This window comes from Vigna angularis, chromosome 4 (assembly GCF_016808095.1).
Source record: "Vigna angularis cultivar LongXiaoDou No.4 chromosome 4, ASM1680809v1, whole genome shotgun sequence".
Classification (NCBI taxonomy): domain Eukaryota; kingdom Viridiplantae; phylum Streptophyta; class Magnoliopsida; order Fabales; family Fabaceae; genus Vigna; species Vigna angularis.
The window spans coordinates 21928576-21941957 of record NC_068973.1 but is presented as its reverse complement, the minus strand read 5'-3'; the positions used below and the strand labels follow the sequence as shown (position 1 = coordinate 21941957).

The window sequence follows — 13382 nt, the reverse complement described above, 5'->3', positions numbered from 1 at the left end:
TTGCTTTTGAATCAAAATTTGACCATGCTAGTTGTTAAATTTAGCTCAAATATGGTACTGCAGTAGTGATTTTCTGTTTTATATAGTTTTGATGTATCCAATTAGTTCCAACAAGTTATAAATCATCATCAAAACATGTTTGAATCATTGGAAAATAACTAGGTGCAGTACTGTTCATTTGGTCTATTTTTCTGCATTGAAAAAAAATTGACTCTGCTGCAAAACTGTGCTGGTTTTTCTGTCAAATTCTGCACTGCATTACTTTGCTTGATTCATCATTTTTAGATGCAATAAAAGCCATGGTCCATTTAAAATATTAAGATAACAATTCAAAAGAGATATTACAAATGTTAAAAGGCACTTAGGACCATTGCATCATCAGTTTCGAAAGTTTGAAGTGTATAAAAATTTGGTGCAGAAATCTGGTGCAAAAATCTGGTGCAACTCATTCAGGCATTTCATCAAACAGTTTTGTCAATTTTCAATGCATAGCCAATTCGTGTGTGATTCTGATCTAAAGTCTTTTCTTGTGTTTTAAATCTGATCTAGAACCATTCTTAGGATCTATTTGAGGTGCCACCGTGTTTGAAACTCCTTTCATTGCTTGATTTTCGATTTTTCTACATTCTGCACACCAACTGTTTGAAAAATTTCCTGGTGTTGCTGTCTTTTGGTTGTGAAAATTACAGCATTTGAGGTGATATTTTCAGTGATTAATTGGCTTGTTGGGTAGGTGGTTTATACCTCAGAAGGTGTATCACGAATTGGAAGCATCAAAGAAGGTTCAATGAAGAGGAGCAAAGGCAAGAAGATGGTACTTTGGATGGGAAAACCGTGACAATTCTGCAGCACACTTTAGAAGTGCATAGTTGTGTTCTTGAGTGATCACTTGCAGCTGAGAGGATTGTTGTGAATTAAGCATAGTTCATTCTTTGTTTTGAGAAGCCAAAGCTGCACACATCTTTCCCTTAGTCAATTCGCATTTTTTTCTTACAATTTACCAAATTTCTTTTGTAATTTCCTTTGGTTTCTTTGGTTGTAAGTTCCAAATCTAAGCAAGTGAGGTGCTAGAGTTCACAAGTGCTCTTCCCTCATTTGTAACTAGACTCAAAGAAGTCTCACAACCTAAAATTGAGTAGTCGGTGAGTGTGTCTTAGATCCAAAGTCTAAGCCTCACCTAGGAAACCTCACTTTAATGGTTTTTCCAATCTTCGACTAGATAGCATATATCTTGTGCGAATAGGAAGCTCTCTTAGGGGTCCGAATTTAGAGTTAGGTTGTGTTCTTTCTTTGCTTTGTGTTTTTTTTGTTGTCTTTAAGACTTAAGTGGATTTAAGAGTGATTTTGATCTAAGGACTCTAGTAAGTAGCAAGAAGCATATTTGGCAAGGATAAGGCTTGGTACTTAAGCATTCCTAGTGAATCACCTCCCTTACCTGGAATATTGCTTCAAGTGAAAATCTCTAGTCTTTACTTCAAGAATAACATTTAAGTCCATCATAATGTCTAGAAGGCATTCTCCTAGGATTAGTGATAGTGAAAAAGAACATTTTTCTCTTCAAACTTTAGTTAATGAATTCAAGGAAATAAGAAGAGAAATGAATGAAGAGAAAATCAATAGAGAGCTTCAAAATGCTGTTATTCAAGACGAGTTGAGAATGATAAGGAAAAGTAAGTCTAGGGGAAGTCAGAGTGAAAACTCTCAAGAGGGAGGGATGTCTATGAGTCTGGGTGATTATTACCCTCATCAGCCTTCTACTTCTAGAAGGCATAGGAGAAACTCACATGCACCTCCACCCCCTAAAGAAGTCAATGTTGTGTTGCCTCACTTCCATGGGAAGGACAATGTAGAGGCTTATCTTGATTGGGAGATGAAGGTGGAACAATTATTTGAATGCCACCAAGTGAGTGAAGAGAGGAAGGTCTCTCTAGCTACCCTAAGTTTTCAAGGGTATGCAATGTACTGGTGGACTGCTTTGGTCAAAGAGAGACTTAGACATCAAGCCCCTCCCATCCACTATTGGAATGATCTCAAGTCTGCCCTTAGGAGGAGACACATTCCCTCCTACTACAATAGAGAACTCATGGATAAACTCCAAAGGTTACAACAAAGGTCTATGACAGTTGAGGAATATAGACAAAAGATGGAGTTGTATATGATGAGGGCAGGTATAGTGGAGGGTCCCGAAATTACTTTAGCTAGATTTTTAAGTGGGCTCAATTTTGACATAAGAGATAGGGTTGAACTTCTACCTTATAGAGATTTGAATGATCTTGTTCAAATATGTATAAAGGTAGAACAACAAAACTTGAGAAAATCTTCTTCTAAAAGAATTCAAGTTCAACCTACTTTTGAAAAGAAAATTTTTAAAGAAAAAGAGCCATTTAAACCTCTAGCCAAAATAGAAGAGAGACCCAAGAAAGAAACACCCTCACACACCAGAACCAGTGAAATCAAATGCTTCAAATGTCTAGGAAGGGGTCATGTAGCTACTCAATGTCCTACAAAAAGAAACATTATTTTGAAAGGCAAGGACATTTATAGTAGTGAAAGTGACCCCCCAACTAGCACAAGTGAGAGTGAGGAAGAAGAGAGGGAAGAGGAAATATATGCTGATGATGGGCAACTGCTCATGGTGAGAAGGATACTTAGCAACCAACCAAGTCTTGAACACATATCACAAAGAGAGAACATCTTTCACACAAGATGTAAAATTCAAGAAAATCATTGTTCTCTCATTGTTGATAGTGGATCCTGTTGCAATTGTTGTAGCACAAGGTTGGTTGAGAAGTTGAAACTTGATATTATACCCCATCCAAAACCTTATAAACTTCATTGGCTAAATGAAGATGGGGATATAATAGTCAAGAATCAAGTGAAGTTGGCATTTTCCATTGGGAACTTCAAAGATGAAGTTTTGTGTGATATAGTTCCCATGGAAGCATGTCATGTGTTATTGGGGAGACCATGGCAATTTGATCATCAAACTATCCATCATGGTCTAACCAATACCATCACTATCCATCAAAAGGACAAGAGGTTTGTGCTTCATCCTTTGACTCCTACCCAAGTGGCTAAGGATCAAGCACAAATGAAGTCTTTAAGAAAGCAAGAACATGATCAAAAGAAAAAGTCAAAAAGAAAGGAAGGTATAGCAACAAATGTGCCACCTAAGGTCATTCAACATGAAGTCCTTTTAAACAAAAAGACTTTAATCAATACACTTCAAGTTGACCAACCTTCATATCTTCTTCTTTGTCAAGGGACACTTACATGCACATCTAGTGATTCAAAGACTTCAACTCCTTCTCCTTCCATTCAAAAACTTTTGAAAGAATTTGATGATCTATTCCCACAAGAAATTCCAAAAGGGCTTCCACCCATAAGAGGAATTGAACATCAAATTGATTTCATTCCAGGGGCAATTCTTCCTAATAGGCCAGCCTATAGGACAAACCCCCAAGAAACTAAGGAGATTGAGACACAAGTCCAAGAGTTGCTAGATAAAGGCTTAGTTCAAAAGAGTCTAAGTCCATGTGCTGTACCAGTGTTGCTTGTCCCAAAAAAAGATGGTAAGTGGCGCATGTGTTGTGATTGTAGAGCTATCAACAACATCACAATCAAGTATAGACATCCCATTCCTAGGCTTGATGATATGTTGGATGAATTGCATGGAGCACAAATATTTTCAAAGGTAGATTTAAAAAGTGGCTATCACCAAATAAGAATTAAAGAAGGTGATGAATGGAAAACTGCCTTTAAGACCAAGTTTGGATTATATGAATGGCTAGTTATGCCTTTTGGTCTTACAAATGCTCCAAGCACATTCATGAGACTTATGAATCATGTCCTTAGGGATTGCATTGGGAAGTTTGTAGTTGTTTACTTTGATGACATCTTGGTATATAGTCAAAATTTGCAAACTCATGAAAATCATTTGAGAGTTGTTTTAACAATTCTTAGAACACACAAATTGTTTGCAAACTATGACAAGTGTACCTTTTGTGTTGATAGTGTCATATTTCTTGGATTTGTGGTCACCAAAAATGGGGTTCATGTGGACCCAGAAAAAATAAAGGCTATCCAAGATTGGCCTCCTCCAAAGAATGTAGGAGAAGTAAGGAGCTTCCATGGGTTGGCAAGCTTTTACAGAAGATTTGTTCCTAACTTCTCTAGTCTTGCTTCACCCCTCAATGAGTTGGTGAAAAAAGATGTTACATTCCATTGGGGGGATAAACAACAAAAAGCTTTTGAGCTACTCAAAGAGAAGCTCACACAAGCACCCATTCTAGCTTTGCCAAATTTTTCCAAAACTTTTGAGCTAGAATGTGATGCTTCAGGATTTGGCATAGGTGCAGTATTATTACAAGAAGGAAATCCAATTGCATACTTTAGTGAAAAACTTCATGGTGCCTCTTGTAATTACCCCACCTATGACAAAGAACTATATGCACTTGTGAGGGCTCTTCAAACTTGGGAACATTACCTTGTTGCCAAGGAGTTTATCATTCATAGTGATCATGAATCACTTAAGTATTTGAAGAGCCAACACAAGTTACAAAAGAGGCATGCTAAGTGGTTGGAATTCATTGAACAATTCACTTATGTTATTAAATACAAGAAAGGAAAATCCAATGTGGTGGCTGACGCTTTGTCAAGAAAAATTAATCTATTAGCCACATTGGGAGCTCAAATTCTTGGATTTAATAACATTCTTGAATTATATTCACAAGATCTTGATTTTGCTCATATCTATGAGGAATGTCTCAATAAGCCTCAAGGAGGATTCTATGTGAAAGAGGGGTATCTTTTTAAAGAAGGAAAAATTTGCATTCCCCAAGGTTCACATAGAAAACTCCTTGTTAAAGAGACACATGAGGGAGGATTAATGGGGCATTTTGGGGTAGAAAAGACCCTTGGCATGTTGAAAGAAAAATTCTTTTGGCCTCACATGAGAAGGGATGTTCAAAGGCATTGCTTTAAGTGTATAACTTGTTTAGAAGCTAAATCTAAATCAATGCCTCATGGACTTTATACTCCTTTGAATGTTGCTTCCACCCCTTGGGAAGAAATAAGTATGGATTTTGTGTTAGGTCTTCCCAAAACTTCTAGGGGTTTTGATTCTATCTTTGTGGTGGTAGATAGATTTAGCAAAATGGCTCATTTTATACCTTGCCACAAAGTAGATGATGCAAGCAACATTGCAAAGTTATTCTTTAGAGATGTGGTTAAACTTCATGGTCTACCTAAGGTAATAGTTTCGGATAGAGATACAAAATTTCTTAGTCACTTTTGGAGGACCTTATGGTCTAGATTAGGGACTAAGTTATCTTTTTCTACTACTTGCCATCCTCAAACAGATGGTCAAACTGAGGTAGTAAATAGATCTCTTTCCACTTTACTAAGGGTAGTTCTAAAAGGCAATCACAAATCTTGGGATGAGTCTCTTCCTCATGTCGAGTTTGCCTACAATAGAGTAGTTCATGGAACTACTAAATTGTCTCCTTTTGAAGTTGTTTATGGTTTTAATCCTTTGACACCCATGGATTTAATACCCCTTCCAAATTCTATTGATTTTGTTCATCAAGAGGGGGTATCTAAATCTAAGTTTATCAAAGAATTACATCACAAGGTTAAAAACCAAATTCAACAACAAAATGAGAAATATGCCAAGCAACACAACAAGGGCAAGAAAGAGTTAATCTTCAATGAAGGTGATCTTGTTTGGGTTCATCTTAGAAAGGAAAGATTTCCTCAACTAAGAAAATCCAAACTCAATCCTAGAGGAGATGGACCTTTTAGAGTGATCAGGAGGATAAATAACAATGCATATCAAATTGATCTTCCCCCTGAATATGGTGTTCATACTACCTTCAATATATCTGACCTTCAACCTTTTGCAGGTTATGCAAGTGAAGATGACGACCCTATGGATTTGAGGGCAAATCCCTCTCAAGAGGGAGGGGATGATACAAGAAGGCCTAGCACCATTGGGCCTCTCACAAGAGGGATGATTAAGAAACTACAAGATGAGTACTCTCCCAAAGGCCAAACCCTTTTTGTTATCTTTGGATGGAAGATTGGAGATCTAGAAGATGCTTGTAAGATGCCAAAACATGGAGAAGGGTAAAAGTGGACTTTGGCACATAGGGGGGGTGTGCATAGTAGCCTAAGGGGTAGTATTAGCTTATTTTAATTCCCTTATGCGCCTATGTAATAAGCCACGTGAATAATATGGCTTCTAGAAATCTATCACACTTTGCACATGTGGGTGAGGTGGCATTTGATCCGTATTTTATGGATCTACTTACCTCACATGCATAAGCATTGCTTGGACTTGAGATTTAGCTATATAATCTCCTGGGCTAAGCATGTATTTTACTTTTGGAAATATATAAAAGATGAATTCTGCACTTTGCAATTTTCTCTCATCCGAAAGTCATCTCTACTTGCTTGCTTTTCCATTGCTATCTTCTTCCATTGTGGAAGCCGCCTGAGATAGTCTACCATTCCCTCAAGCAAACTTCCATTTCACCTCACCATAATCACTTCAATCCGCTGCATACATTCCACTCAGTCCAGCCAAAACAGAGAGCCTTCTCGGCTACAACTGATCCAGCACTACACCAAGCTTTTCTTGATTGTTCCATTGATTCTTCAGTTGCAGCAGAGCTGGTTGCTTCCTCCAGTCTCACGGATCTGCTCCTATGCATCCTCCTTGATGCATCATGGATGCACGGTTGGAAGCATTGAAGGGAATAAAGTGGTGTTGAATGGAGAATGGGCAACAGCTATCACGGGAGTTGAGGTGGATTCTTTTCACGTGGAGTTGGGAAATGATGACACGGCTAGAAGCATTGAAGCTGGAGGTGTCACGCAGCTAGAACACTTGAACCAAGGGGTGCAGATTTGTTTTTTTTTTAGTGCACGGTGATTAATTTTTGAAGAGGAATATGAAATTCAATCATGCAATCTCTCGTCCAGAGGAAGCACATTCTCAATTCTTTACTTTATAAGCAAACACGGTGCATTTAATTTGGCCTTAATGGAATGAGGAGTAGATTAGGTTAGAGTATAGGATGATGGGACGTTGATGGCTGATGTGGAGTGGGAGAATAGAAGCACTTTACAGTTGGTTTGCTTTGATTCATGAAGAAGTTGATTCACGTGAAGGAAGAGGTGGCCCACGGCCATTGATACATTTCTTTTATCTTTTAAGAATGAATGGATAACTTAGATAGGAGTAGCAAGGGTACGGTGATAGATTTCTTTTCTCCAGAAATGGAGTGTTGTCCGTGATGTGGAGCAAGGAAGAGAAGCTCACAGGATGGTGATTCTAGGACGAAGAAAAGCTGGCAGCAGAGAGCACATGGTCACATCATGGGAATTTATTTCCCTTGTCACGGCTGCTGAATGAGAAATGAGAAAGGCTACCCCACTTTTATTTTTGGAATTAACACTTTGCAGGTTTATTTTCTTTGAGAAATGAGAAGCAATTCAATTAAGAGGTAGTGTGTTGTCACGGCAGGGGAGGAAATTAGTTTGGCTGACTTGGTTTTCTTATAGAATGAAGCACATGAGTCACGGTTAATGGTAGAGAAAAAATTAATTTCTTTTATTCCTTTGCCTAAGAATGGTTTACATTATAGGTTGAATTGATTTTCTTCTTTTTGGTGGTGAATTGTGTTTGAATATTTATCTATTGTATTGTTTTCTTTAAATGTTTTCATGAACTTTAATGTTTTCAATTATATTCGGTCGTGTTTTATTTAATTTCTAGTTTAATTTAATTTTACCGCAACCACAAAAACACTTTCAAAACCCCTCCACTACGTGTTTGACTTAAGACTCGAACCACATTTGGTCCTTGAGAGACGACCTAGGAGTCACTTCCTAGCACTGTACTGCATTCTTTTATGCACAACTTTTGTGAGAGGTGCGACCCTGTCAACAAAATGGCGCCGCTGCCGGGGACCAATGGTTCAGTCTTAGGTTTTTGTTGTGTTTGTGTGTGTTGTGTTTTGTCTTGTGTTGTGATGTGATGTTCTGTTTTGTGTGTGCGTGTTGCATGTATAAATGTGTTGTGTTTTATTTGTTTCGTGATTTTTAGTATTCTTCTTTTTCCATGTCTACCTATTTTGATTTCGTGAATACTGCTTGTTTTGCTAGTGCCTCTGATTATGATTCTCCTTCTGCATGTTACTCTGATTGTAATTCATATTCTGTTGATTTCTATCTTGAGAACAATATGACTCATCTCTAATTTCTGAGAGTGCTCTTTGTGAGCCGGTTTCACTTAAGGAGGATGATTTTCATTGCGATCTCACCTCTGGACTGATACATTTGCTGCCTAAGTTTCATGGTTTTGCAGGAGAATGCCCACATAGACATTTGGAGGAGCTCCACATCATGTGCTCTTCAATGAAGCCTCCAGATGTCCCTCTTGATCACATTTTCTTGAGCGCATTTCCGCATTCATTACAAGGAGCAGCTAAGGATTGGAAAGACTCTCTTCCTCTGAGATCCGTTACCGATTGGGGATATCTTGAGCATCAGTTTCTGAGCAAATTTTCCCTTGTGCAATATGCTTACAGCAACGGTCTTGGATGGAATGACCCTACCTTGGGATGGTATAATGCTCCACAGCATCAATATCAAGAACCACCATTCCAGAGTACTTTTATGCCCCCACCAGTCCAGCAATACAAGAGTCAGCAGTATAGTGCTCCTGCCGAAATAACTCCTCAGCCTTCTACTTCTGAGCCTACATTGAAGGAGTTGTTGGAGCAGATGACCATGCAGAACCTTCAGTTTCAGCAAGAGAACAGAGCACACCTTCAATGTTTAACTGATCAGATAGGGCAGATGGCCACTCAACTCACTGAGGAACGGTCTCAAGATTCAGAGTTACCATTTCAGATTGTTCAGATTCCAGATGATGATGATAGTGGCATCAACATAGAAGATGGGGAGAAGAGTCATGAGCTTATTGTTGCACCACCTACTTTCCCATCGCCCTATGGCCCCACTCTTGCACCTGAGGAGACTGCTGAAGATCTTGAGGACCAGGCAGGTATAAGCAGTAATTTTGAATCAGGTAGACAATTTTCATCTTCCACCACTTTTCCAATCTTTAGGGAAGTGGAGGAAAACATACCTAATTTTGACTATGCTGTCGATGATTATGCTGTTGATAGGTATGTTGGTGATTGTATTGTTGATGAGTCTGTTTTTAATTCTTCCTCTCTGCATGATGAGAATCAATTTTTGATATCAAATTCGTATGTTTATTGTCCATGCTCTGAACATGAATCTGAGTCTGTGGTTGATATTGTTTCTGAATTTGAAATTGATTCATGTTCTGAGAGTTTATCTGTTGTTCAGCCTGTTACACTGGGATTGGGTGTTATACCCCTGTGTGTCAATTCTTTGGAACCACAATGTACTAACCATGCTGCAGGAGGTACATATGAATTTGACCAACATGCACCCCCAGTGGAAGACAAGGGTGCTTACATACACAACAATTTCAACATCAATAGGCACCAGCTGAACCCGCTCATCAACAATCACTTCTTAGATCCAGCTATGGAAGACATTTCCCTACTAGATCAAATCTGGAGGATGAAGCAATTCTTCCTCAAAACTTCCTTGTTGGACCCTAAGACAGAAGACATCTCCCTACAAGTCCAAAATTGGCAACTGCCACCATGATCAGGGGAGTATTTCTTTTCTCTTCTTTCCCTTTTTTCCTACTTTTATTGCACTTGTCCATGATATGATTACTTATTTGATTGCTGATCTTAGGCTTATGACACATTGAGGACACTGTGTAGTTTAAGTGTGGTCTATTGGGGGAGATTCTGATTTTTCTGTTAGTTTTTGTTTTCTTGGTTAAATTTTTTCTTTTCTAGGTTATTTTTGTCGTGTCTTGTATACAGTTTTACATGTTTCTCTTGATTTCTGGACTTTGTTTAGGTTGTCAGTTTTCCTTCACTTCATTGATACTTATTTGTTTGAAATCCTTGCTTTTCTCTGCTTGGAAGATGATTATGATTTTTGAGAGTTGAATTGATTGTGACAGAATTACCCTGTGTGAGATTTGAGCCACTTTATGTTCTTTCTTGTGTGTGATATGCCTCTTGATTGCTTGCGCATATGCCTTGGCTTGACTCTTGTTGATAACTCTTGATTGATATGCATGTTTGGAAGTGATAAAGGCAATTTTGTTCTTGAGCCTCTCTAGCCAAATAAGCTTACCTTGTTCTAATTCTTTGAAAACCCTTTTTGAGCCTATACTTTCCTCATTTCTTTGTTTTGAAGCTCATACACTGGCCCTAAGTGAAAAACCATGATTACCTTAACCTTAGGGAATTTTGGAGCTTTGGAAGTGTTTTGGGAACAAGTGTGGTCTCCTTAGGGATTCTTATGAGTTGGCTAGTTGGTTCCTCTTACTGTTTTGGTTTTTGTAAATCTTGTCTTTTACATTTTTGTTTTGAAAAGAAAGAAAAGAAAAGAGACAAGATGAAGAAAAAAAAATAGAAAAAAAAATGATGAAAAAAAAAATAAATTTGTGAATAATTGGGTCAAAAAGAGGATTGAATTAGAGGTTTTGGGTGTGATTTGACTGTGTTTACACTTGTTCCCCATTGCTCCTCCATTTCTTTTGTTTTATAGCTTCTCATCCATATGTTATCCTCCCATGTCCTTGGCCCCACTACATCCATAAAAGACCTTTTGATTTGAACATGCATATGTTTTGAGTGATGATATTAGAGGTTTGCCAAGTCTGTTGTTGTTTGCTTTCTTGAGTGCATTGAGTTGATATTCTTTACCTTAGACACTTGAGAGAAACACTAATAGTGCATCTGTGAGGTTTTGTTACTTTTGATTCACCTCTTGAGCTGATTGATCATTTTGCCATGTCTTGAATTGCTTGGATGATTTCATGAGTATCTGCTTTCTCTGATTGATTCTGTGTTGGATATTGTCTACTTCTTTTCTTGGTCCAGATTCCTGGAGAACTGTGTAATTCTGTTTCTATCCGTGTTGAGTCTTTGTTGTCTGTCTGTCGAGTCTGTGTCAGCTCCCTGATGTTTGAGTAGTTCCCTGGTTTTCGTCTTGGTTTTGCCCAGGAGTGCAAAAGACTAAGTGTGGTCTATTTTGATGAGTCGTTATTTCTTGAATTATATTTAGTTTAATGCACTTAAATAAACTAGGGAATTGTGTTTAATTGTTTGTTATTTCCCCGTTTTCCGAATTCTGCTTAATTTGGTCGGAAATTTGTAATTGTGCTAATTTGGGTTTTCTGAGCTGATTAAGTGCATTTTTGAAGTGCAGGAAAATTTCGGAAATACATTTTGGGACATCGGGAAGAATGCCAAATAAATTCAAGACTCTCCACACAGACATTTTTGAATTAATTAAATTGTAATTCAGTAGTTTAGAATTTTTGAATCAACTCTTATATTTTGGGTCAATTTTTGATAAATTAGATTAAACCCAAAATTAGAAATTAGTGACTTGGCACCCTAGGGTTTTATTGTGTGGACCCTACCCTAAAAAAAGAGGACACACAGCCTTAAGGGAGGGAGCCAGCCGCCACTTGCATTTGGCCACCCACTCTCTCAAAAAAAAAAAAAAACTCTCGGTCCAGGCTTTTGGTTTGGAGGCACATTTTGATGTTTCTTGACTAAAACGTTATTTTGAATGATGAATGAAGAACACACTTTCATTTTTTTTTACTTCGTTTTTGCAAACGCTGGATTCCTGAGAATGCTTGTTTAATTTTCATTATGAAAAGTGAGGTGTTTCACGGAGAGATGAAGCCGGAAGGTGTCACGACCAAGAAGCAGCGTTGAGGAAGTGATTAGGTGGAGCTGGAAGCAAGAAGCGTGTGGTGTCAAGTTGGGAAGAAAGCTGATTTGAAAGCAGCAGCTCACGGGAATGTCTTGTAATGGATGCAAGTGTTGATTGGTGAAGTGGATGCACGGTTGGAAGCATTGAAGGGAATAAAGTGGTGTTGAATGGAGAATGGGCAGCAGCTATCACGGGAGTTGAGGTGGATTCTTTTCACGTGGAGTTGGGAAATGATGACACGGCTAGAAGCATTGAAGCTGGAGGTGTCACGCAGCTGGAACACTTGAACCAAGGGGTGCAGATTTGGTTTTTTTTTAGTGCACGGTGATTAATTTTTGAAGAGGAATATGAAATTCAATCATGCAATGTCTCGTCCAGAGGAAGCACATTCTCAATTCTTTACTTTATAAACAAACACGGTGCATTTAATTTGGCCTTAATGGAATGAGGAGTAGATTAGGTTAGAGTATAGGATGATGGGACGTTGATGGCTGATGTGGAGTGGGAGAATAGAAGCACTTTACAGTTGGTTTGCTTTGATTCATGAAGAAGTTGATTCACGTGAAGGAAGAGGTGGCCCACGGCCATTGATACATTTCTTTTATCTTTTAAGAATGAATGGATAACTTAGATAGGAGTAGCAAGCGTACGGTGATAGATTTCTTTTCTCAAGAAATGGAGTGTTGTCCGTGATGTGGAGCAAGGAAGAGAAGCTCACAGGATGGTGATTCTAGGACGAAGAAAAGCTGGCAGCAGAGAGCACATGGTCACATCATGGGAATTTATTTCCCTTGTCACGGCTGCTGAATGAGAAATGAGAAAGGCTACCCCACTTTTATTTTTGGAATTAACACTTTGCAGGTTTATTTTCTTTGAGAAATGAGAAGCAATTCAATTAAGAGGTAGTGTGTTGTCACGGCAGGGGAGGAAATTAGTTTGGCTGACTTGGTTTTCTTATAGAATGAAGCACATGAGTCACGGTTAATGGTAGAGAAAAAATTAATTTCTTTTATTCCTTTGCCTAAGAATGGTTTACATTATAGGTTGAATTGTTTTTCTTCTTTTTGGTGGTGAATTGTGTTTGAATATTTATCTATTGTATTGTTTTCTTTAAATGTTTTCATGCACTTTAATGTTTTCAATTATATTCGGTCGTGTTTTATTTAATTTCCAGTTTAATTTAATTTTACCGCAACCACAAAAACACTTTCAAAACCCCCCCACTACGTGTTTGACCTAAGACTCGAACCACATTTGGTCCTTGAGAGACGACCTAGGAGTCACTTCCTAGAACTGTACTGCATTCTTTTATGCACAACTTTTGTGAGAGGTGCGACCCTGTCAAAAGTTGCCTTTAAGCTCCTGCACTTCAGAACTAATTACTAGGAATGCTAGGAATTGTATGAACTCGTAATTAAGGATAAGCCTTCTCGACAAGGTAATTTAGAGAGTGGCATTAACATTGATGAAAAGATTGATGAATTCCTAAAGTATATGAGAGTGGATAAGATGAAATTGATAAC

At 38.2% G+C, this 13382-nt stretch overlaps 1 protein-coding gene across 1 annotated transcript in view; it reads right to left on the bottom strand.

Moving 5' to 3' along the window:
• The window catches only part of LOC128196172 (uncharacterized), a gene marked incomplete at its 3' end in the record, with an annotated part of 117873 nt that overhangs the window by 26000 nt on the left and 78491 nt on the right, over nucleotides 1-13382 (bottom strand). The gene's annotated exons all lie outside the window — the stretch shown is intronic.